General features: G+C 45.5%; 1 pseudogene; it reads left to right on the top strand.

Annotated features, from left to right (window-relative positions):
• The first annotated feature begins 1011 nt into the window (after positions 1-1011).
• LOC123491475 lies at positions 1012-2964 on the top strand (annotated as a pseudogene).
• The last annotated feature ends 6841 nt before the right edge of the window (positions 2965-9805 follow it).

Below are 9805 nucleotides of genomic sequence, written 5' to 3'. Positions count from 1 at the left end.
CTCACTTTGTGTTTGGAACCAAAAAGGATACTTTCTGTCTTGCCTAAATGGATAACCACTTACTGACTTTAGTCAGTTGGCTGCTTAGGGTCTTTTCAACGGTCTCCTTAGTCTAATGTGACACCAAAGGGTAGAATCATCCTCACACAGGATCTATTGCATGTGCTTTCTTACATGATAACTCTAGGAAAACCGTTAGCTTAGTGTGTTGACTGTAGAATGCCTAGTCATCAGTGATTGGTTGGATACCTCGAAACGTTTGCTTTATTACTGTGTGATAACACCTACATAATACCTATATTCAGCAACATATCATGATGTATTGATTCTGCAGTTTTGAATGAGTGCCAATGGTGTGGTTGGGTCAGCAGCTGTTGCAGTGCTACTAGAACTGAAAAGACCTTATGACCCTGTGCTAGATGCATGTCATTCATTACATTTAAGGCAATACGGGACTGTATGGAATGATTGTTTCTATTACATAATAAGATAATCTGCAGGACTAGGATAACTGCAGTTATGCCCTAAATACCACACTTCATTGAGCTGTAACTTTATTTTGTCTTAATTCATGACAGAGCTGTTTTTGTGTAAAGGATTACCATACATTACTTCAGACTGACAATTATTTATAATGTCGCCCATGCAGTATATGATGCATTTCTGGTGAATAATTACACAGTAACCACAGTGTGATTTGTACTTGTGAGCTGAGGAGGAGTTATCAGATCCACCCCCACTTCTCTTTTCCTGTCATCTCATACTGTTCTGCTGAATGTGGTGGAGGAGTGGACTTTAATGAAGTAAAATAGGACCCACACACTCAGATACGTACAGATAGAAAGTGCAAATATGTGTAGTGCCATTTACAGTATAAATGACACCTGGAAAAGCACTATATAAATCCAATCCATTATTATCTATTAATTGATTGTGTAACACTTTGCATTGTAGTGTATTATTGTTTAATTATTCATGTAGGCACACTGTAACAAATATTACAACTTAACAATGAGTAATTACAATACTTCCTACACAATACTTACATTAATAAATATACAGTGAAAAGATCATTGTAATATAGTATGCAACCATTGATTGATGTCAGAATAACATGTGTATTTGTGTGTTTCAGGTGTGGGTGTTCCTCTGTTCATCAACAAGACAGTGGGGGACTCCGTGGAGCTGCTGGCAGGCTTAGAGCGGGGACATTTCAAATCATTGTAGTGGAAGTATAGAGGAAAGGATATTGTAGAAGTCAACTCAGAAGGTGTATATTCACCTGGATCCCAGTTCGAGGGGAGACTAAAGATGAACAACAAAAACGTTAGTTTAACGGTCAGAGAACTGCCACTGCAAGACTCAGGGGATTTTCTAGTTATAGGCGAAGGGGACAAAGGTCAGATTGGCGGTAGGACCATCACTCTGAAGGTCAACGGTAGGCTGTTATCACCTTTTTGCATCCTATTTTGATATAATTCTAATTTATATCCATGACCACGGCTGATGATCTTTAAACTATAATGAAGATTTGTTGGTTTTATACTGACCTTACTCACCATGCTTTGATACATTTCCATCACATTATCAAGTTTTATCCTCTGTCGTCTTTCTCCTGGTGGTATGGCTATGGTAGGGATCATTTAGAAGACTGATTATGTGTCTCTATCTCTCTCCTGGTTGGTAAAAGCCTATATCGAAGGTGGTGATCCAGACAGACATCAAGCTATTGGCCAACCACTCCTGTACGGTGCGGCTGGTGTGCAACATGTCCTGCTACTCCAACCTTACATACACCTGGGAGAGAGACAACGAGATGTACGGGGACGCCCAGCAGATTCACCTCTCTCTCTCTCCTGCAGAGAGAGACATCATTGTAACATGCAATGCCTCCAACCTAGTCAGCTGGAAATCTGCCTTTGCAACAGTAAAGTGTAGTAATGACACAACCACACCAGGTACCTAGATATCATAATAATCCCTTCCATACACTTTTCAGTGTGCTTATATGCTTATTTACATTTGCGTCATTTAGCAGACGCTCTTATCCAAATATAATATATAATACATGTGATTACATTGGATGTATATGACATAGTGCCATTTAGTCTTTATCATATTGTATAGTCTAATCATGTGTGTTGTACAATATTTGACAGGACTGGTGTGGTATACCATCTATGTCGGAGTATCAGTAGGAGGCGCTGTGGTGCTGATCCTCAATGTAGCTGTGGCAGTGTGCTATTGCAGAGGCCGCCGTAACACAGGTATGTACTGCTTAGGGCCCTTAACTACATTTAAAGTGACATTTCAGGTGGTTCTAGAAGTATTCTTCAGCTGATATTATTTTTTTTGGTGTGGATTTGCTAGGAATTGGGAAAAGAGTGAGACCCCTCATAAGTGTTGTTTATTAATTCCTGGGTATGTTTGTTGATATTCTGTTTAAAATGTATCTGATTGGTTAATATTTTGTTCTTATCAAAGACAGCACTGTCAACACAATATATGCTGATGTTATGATCAACACATTCATTAAAGATGTAAGTATGCATTGCCGTTATTATGTATCTGTATATGTGGAAGCTGTATGTACTGTATTGTAATATGCTGTATTTTGATTCCAGACAAGATCAAACAGTCAGGTAAACCCAATGTCCATCTATGAGACTGTCAATGATCTGGCTATCCCAAGATTGAATGAGGTAAGATATAAATAGTCATAATGTTAAAATGTCTGTGATTGAATGGAAGACTATGTACGGTAGTCTACTTTGAAAATAGTCAATACATTTCTTGATGCTGAAACAGTTTTTTCTTGATTATCTGTCACATGTAGCCGCAGACTCTGTATGACAAGATCGCATTTGGACGCCCAGAGCCCCCCACCTCTCCCTACCAGAAAGTACTGTGAGCTGAACAGGATGTGGTCATAGGCTGGGCCTTTCATAGATATAGAACACTCTGCATCCTCTGCATCTTGCATGTGTATGTAGTTAGGCCAAGATGTTACTGGTTAATTTCATCACGACCTACACCATTTGCTTACTTTTTCATGATTGGAATCTTCTCCCTTTGTTGATTCTCATATATACAGTGTATCATAAGGCCTTATGTCTTTCTTTGAGGGCCTAGTTACAATTAGGAGATTCTGAAACGTGTAATTGGCAGTAGTAGACGTGGTGATCAAAAGTGATCATATGTTGGATTTCTATTTTATTGATTAAAGAGAAGAGTTGTAGATAATAGAAATACATTGATTTGTGAGAATGATTTATGCAGGGGAGTAGAAAGTGTACTCTCTTGCATTAGGAGTATGTGCTTGCCAAGCATCAATTAGGTTGTAATCAGAGAGTATATGCTGGTGAGCCTTGGTTGCGTGTGGATTGTAGTTAATCTTATTTGATTTGTCCACATGTCCAAAATGGCATTCATGTCTGTCCCAATAACCAGATGGTATTCAGTTAATAAAAATAAAAAGCTGTTCACAGAATTAAAAAAATATTCTACCTTTTTGCATACCTTGAGTGCCTTGTATTAGAGTGCATTGTAGTTACCTCCCATGACTGTATTTGTTAGCCACAGAGACATGGTTGTTGAATTGAATAGTTTTCAGTACTGTAGCCTTCACCAAGTGAGTGTCTAAGTGAATATGTTATCTTTCAAATTAAACTCATTATGACAACACATTACATATATCATAAAACCTTTGAGGGCCTAGTTAGACCCTAACACACTGGTCTGAAACTCCTGGTTTACATACCACATCAAGCCTGCAAGTCACATTATGCTGGCTTGGAAAGCAATGTGTTATTCCTATTGGAATCCAGCCAGAGTTAGGATATCCAAATATTTGAACTTTTAATCACACGCAACCTGCATTCAGAATGACTGTTGGGGTAGGGAAGATTGATTACCTTGTGAAGACTTACAGAAAACTTTTGACCTGTGTCATTGCCAACAAAGGGTATATAACAAAGTATTGAGAAACTTTTGTTATTGACCAAATACTTATTTTCCACCATAATTTGCAAATAAATTCATTAAAAATCCTACAATGTGATTTTCTGGATTTTTTTTCTCATTTTGTCTGTCATAGTTGACGTGTCTCCTGAGTGGCGCAGTGGTCTAAGGCACTGCATCGCAGTGCTAATCTGTGCCACTAGAGATCCTGGTTCGAATCCAGGCTCTGTCGCAGCCGGCCGCGACCGGGAGACTCATGGGCGGCGCACAATTGGCCCAGCGTCGTCCAGGGTAGGGGAGGGAATGGCCGGCAGGGATGTAGCTCAGTTGATAGAGCATGGCGTTTGCAACGCCAGGGTTGTGGGTTCGATTCCCACGGGGGGCCAGTATAAAAAAAAATATGTATTCACTAACTGTAAGTCGCTCTGGATAAGAGCGTCTGCTAAATGACTAAAATGTAATGTAAATGTGTACCTATGATGAAAATTACAGGCCTCTCATCTTTTTAAGTTGGAGAACTTGCACATTTGGTGGCTGACTAAAAACTTTTTCCCCCCATTGTATATATATATATATATATATATAATTTAGTTATTAAGTTAAATTAAGACTAATGAAATTAGTGTACCAATCAGTTAAAAGTGTCAGGTGTCAGTGTGCAGCGGTAGGACGGAGTCAGGCGCAGGACACAGAACTGAGTAAATAACGAACTTTACTCGGAAAACAACAAATCTAATTTCCACGCAGGGAAATAAAACAGCTCACAGCATTATACAACACCAAACAAAGAACGATCACTCACAAAACCATGAGGGAAGCAGAGGGTTAAATAGGGAAATACAGTGGGGAAAAAAAGTATTTAGTCAGCCACCAATTGTGCAAGTTCTCCCACTTAAAAAGATGAGAGAGGCCTGTAATTTTCATCATAGGTACACGTCAACTATGACAGACAAAATGAGGGAAAAAAATCCAGAAAATCACATTGTAGGATTTTTTATGAATTTATTGGCATATGATGGTGGAAAATAAGTATTTGGTCAATAACAAAAGTTTCTCAATACTTTGTTATATACCCTTTGTTGGCAATGACACAGGTCAAACGTTTTCTGTAAGTCTTCACAAGGTTTTCACACACTGTTGCTGGTATTTTGGCCCATTCCTCCATGCAGATCTCCTCTAGAGCAGTGATGTTTTGGGGCTGTCGCTGGGCAACACAGACTTTCAACTCCCTCCAAAGATTTTCTATGGGGTTGAGATCTGGAGACTGGCTAGGCCACTCCAGGACCTTGAAATGCTTCTTACGAAGCCACTCCTTCGTTGCCCGGGCGGTGTGTTTGGGATCATTGTCATGCTGAAAGACCCAGCCACGCTTAATCTTCAATGCCCTTGCTGATGGAAGGAGGATTTCACTCAAAATCTCACGATACATGGCCCCATTCATTCTTTCCTTTACATGGATTAGTCGTCCTGGTCCCTTTGCAGAAAAACAGCCCCAAAGCATGATGTTTCCAACCCCATGCTTCACAGTAGGTATGGTGTTCTTTGGATGCAACTCAGCATTCTTTGTCCTCCAAACATGACGAGTTGAGTTTTTACCAAAAAGTTATATTTTGGTTTCATCTGACCGTATGACATTCTCCCAATCCTCTTCTGGATCATCCAAATGCACTTCAGACGGGCCTGGACATGTACTGGCTTAAGCAGGGGGACACGTCTCGCACTGCAGGATTTGAGTCCCTGGCGGCGTAGTGTGTTACTGATGGTAGGCTTTGTTACTTTGGTCCCAGCTCTCTGCAGGTCATTCACTAGGTCCCCCCGTGTGGTTCTGGGATTTTTGCTCACCGTTCTTGTGATCATTTTGACCCCACGGGGTGAGATCTTGCGTGGAGCCCCAGATCGAGGGAGATTATCAGTGGTCTTGTATGTCTTCCATTTCCTAATAATTGCTCCCACAGTTGATTTCTTCAAACCAAGCTGCTTACCTATTGCAGATTCAGTCTTCCCAGCCTGGTGCAGGTCTACAATTTTGTTTTTGGTGTCCTTTGACAGCTCTTTGGTCTTGGCCATTGTGGAGTTTGGAGTGTGACTGTTTGAGGTTGTGGACAGGTGTCTTTTATACTGATAACAAGTTCAAACAGGTGCCATTAATACAGGTAACGAGTGGAGGACAGAGGAGCCTCTTAAAGAAGAAGTTACATGTCTGTGAGAGCCAGAAATCTTGCTTGTTTGTAGGTGACCAAATACTTATTTTCCACCATAATTTGCAAATAAATTCATTAAAAATCCTACAATGGGATTTTCTGAATTTTTTTTCCTCAATTTGTCTGTCATAGTTGACGTGTACCTATGATGAAAATTACAGGCCTCTCTCATCTTTTTAAGTGGGAGAACTTGCACAATTGGTGGCTGACTAAATACTTTTTTTCCCCACTGTAACCATAACGTGATGGGAACCAGGTGTGTACAATCAAGACAAAACATACACCGGGGCCTCACTGCGGTGGCGGTCGGCGATCGCCTTCTGTCGCCTGATGGCCCGTTGCAGGCGCACATGGGCAGCGTCCCATGTCTCCTCCCAGCGCCGAAACCTTTCCGCCACCGCAGGTGCCTCGATCTGGCTCTGATGCCACGGTGCCAGGACCGGCTGATAACCTAGTACACACTGAAACGGAGACAGGTTAGTGGAGGAGTGGCAGAGGGAGTTTTTGGCCATCTCTGCCCAAGGGATGAAAGCCGCCCACTCCCCCTGGCCCGTCCTGGCAATAGGACCGCAGAAACCTACCCACATCCTGGTTTACTCTCTCAACCTGCCCATTACTCTCGGGGTGAAACCCTGAGGTCAGGCTGACCGAGACCCCCAGAGGTTCCTTGAACGCCCTCCAGACCCTCGATGTGAACTGGGGACCCCGATCAGACACTATATCCTCAGGCACCCCGTAGTGCCGGAAGACATGTGTAAACAGAGCCTCCGCAGTCTGTAAGGAAAGGAAGGAGATGGCAGGACTTAGAAAACCGATCCACAACGACCAGGATCATGGTGTTACCTTGTGATGGAGGAAAATCCATCACAAAATCCACCGATAGGTGTTACCGCGGCCGTTGTGGAACGGGTAGGGGTTGTAATTTCCCTCTGGGCAGGTGTCTAGGTGCCTTGCACTGAGCGCACACCGAGCAGGAGGAAACATAAACCCTCAAGTCCTTAGCTAAAGTGGGCCACCAGTACTTCCCACTAAGACAGCGCACTGTCCGACCGATGCCAGGATGACCAGAGGAGGGTGACGTGTAAGCCCAACAGATCAATCGATCGCGGACATCAGACGGAACGTACATACGCCCAACTGGACACTGGGTGGGAGTGGGCTCCGTACATAAAGCCCGGCTGATGTCCGCGTCAACCTCCCATACCACCGGTGCCACCAGGCAAGAAGCTGGAAGTATGGGAGTGGGATCCGTGGACCGCTCCTCTGTGTCATACATCCGGGACAGAGCATCTGCCTTAGCGTTCTGGGAACCTGGTCTGTAGGACAGGGTGAAAACAAAACGGGTGAAAAACATGGTCCACCTTGCCGCCCGGATGTACTCCAGATTGTGGTGGTCAGTCCAAATGAGGAAAGGGTGTTTAGCCCCCTCAAGCCAATGTCTCCACGCCTTCAGAGCCTTGACCACAGCTAACAGGTCCTGGTCCCCCACATCATAGGCGGAGCTTTGGTGGCGTACCCGAGCGCTGAGACAGCACAGCTCCTATCCCAGCCTCGGACGCGTCCACCTCTACTATGAATGCTAAGGAGGGATCCGGATGAGTCAGCACGGGAGCCGAGGTAAACAAAGCCTTCAGGTGACCAAAAGCCCTGTCCGCTCCAGCTGACCACTGCAGTCGCACCGGTCCCCCCTTCAGCAAGGAGGTAATGGGAGCCGCTACCTGACCAAAGCCCTGGATAAACCTCCGGTAGTAGTTGGCAAACCCTAAGAACCGCTGCACTTCCTTTACCGTGGTTGGAGTTGGCCAATTACGCACGGCTGAAATGCGGTAATTTTTCATCTCCACCCCTGACGCGGACAGGCGGTACCCTAGGAAGGAGATGGACTGTTGGAAGAACAGACATTTCTCAGCCTTGACGTACAGGTCATGCTCCAACAGTCGACCAAGCACCTTGCGCACCAGGGACACATGCTCGGCACGTGTTGCGGAGTATATGAGAATTTCATCTATATACACCACTACACCCTGCCTGTGCAGGTCCCTGAAGATCTCGTCTACAAAGGATTGGAAGACTGATGGAGCATTCGTCAACCCGTAAGGCATGACGAGGTATTCATAGTGCCCAGAGGTGGTACTAAATGCAGTCTTCCACTCATCCCCCTCCCGGATACGCACCAGGTTGTACGCGCTCCTGAGATCCAATTTTGTGAAGAAGCGCGCCCCGTGCAATGACTCGGTGACACTGGCTATGAGAGGCAACGGGTAACTGTACTTCACCGTGATCTGATTGAAACCCCGATAGTCAATGCACGGGCGTAAACCTCCATCCTTCTTCTTCACAAAAAACAAACTTGAGGAGGCAGGTGAAGTGGAAGGCCGAATATATCCCTGTCCTAGAGATTCGGAGACATATGTTTCCATAGCCGCCGTCTCCTCCTGTGACAGAGGATAAACGTGACCCCTGGGAAGTGCTGCGTCTACCTGGAGATTTATCGTACAATCCCCCCGTCGATGGGGTGGTAATTGAGTCGCCTTCTTTTTTTACAGAAGGCGAGAGCCAAATCGGCATATTCTGGGGGGATGTGCATGGGGGAGACCTGGTTTGGACTCTCCACCGTAGTTGCACCTATGGAAACACCTACACACCCCCCTGAGCACTGACGTGACCATCCCTTCAGACCCCTCTGTTGCCACAAAATAGTGGGGTCATGATGGGCCAACCAGGGAAGCCCCAACACCACAGGAAACGCAGGAGAATCTATCAGGAGGACACTTATACTCTCCTCATGACCCTCCTGCGTTATCATACCTAGTGAGCTGTGACCTCCCTAATCAGGCCCGATCCTAAAGGACGACTATCTAAGGCATGTACAGGGAAGGGCACATCAACAGGAACAATAGGGATCCCTAATCTAAGTGCAAATGCACGGTCAATAAAGTTCCCAGCTGCGCCTGAATCTACTAGCGCCTTATGCTTGGAATGCGGGGAAAACTCATACATGTGCGCAACAGGGAGCTCTGGGTGAGTCGGGTGCCTACTCACCTGGGATGATCCACCAGTGCCCTGCCTGCTGCCTCGACTCCCTGGGGAACCTCCCCAGCACCGACCAGCAGTGTGCCCTCTGCGGCCACAGGTGGTGAAGGAAAGGGCCCCCCCTCCGGTCACCCTAAGAGCAGCACTTCCGAGCTCCATAGGTATAGACTCGGAAGTGCTGGGGGATGTAACGGACGGACCCCAATCCGAGTGTTCGCGGGTGGTCAACAGGTTATCCAGCCAGATGGATTAATCCACCAGCTGGTCGAGGTTAAGGATGGTGTCCCTGCAGGCCAGCTCCCGACAGATGTCCTCCCGTAGATTTCACCGGTAATGGTCGATCAGGGCCCTCTCATTCCATCCCGCGCTGGTAGCCAAGGTCCTGAAGTCCAGTGCGAAGTCCTGTGCGCTCCTCTTCCCCTGTCTGAGATGGACCAAGCGTTCCCCCGCCGCTCTCCCCTCAGGCGGATGATTGAAAACCGCCCGGAAGCGTCGGGTGAAATCCTCGTAACGGACCAACGTAGCGTCTATCTCTCCCCATTCGGCGTTGGCCCATTCCAGCACTTTCCCCGACAAACAGGAGATGAGGGCAGACACTCTCTCGTATCCCG

Source organism: Coregonus clupeaformis, chromosome 8 (assembly GCF_020615455.1).
Source record: "Coregonus clupeaformis isolate EN_2021a chromosome 8, ASM2061545v1, whole genome shotgun sequence".
Lineage (NCBI taxonomy): Eukaryota > Metazoa > Chordata > Actinopteri > Salmoniformes > Salmonidae > Coregonus > Coregonus clupeaformis.
The sequence above is the reverse complement of the archived record's forward strand: the minus strand, read 5'-3'. Positions and strand labels throughout refer to the sequence as shown.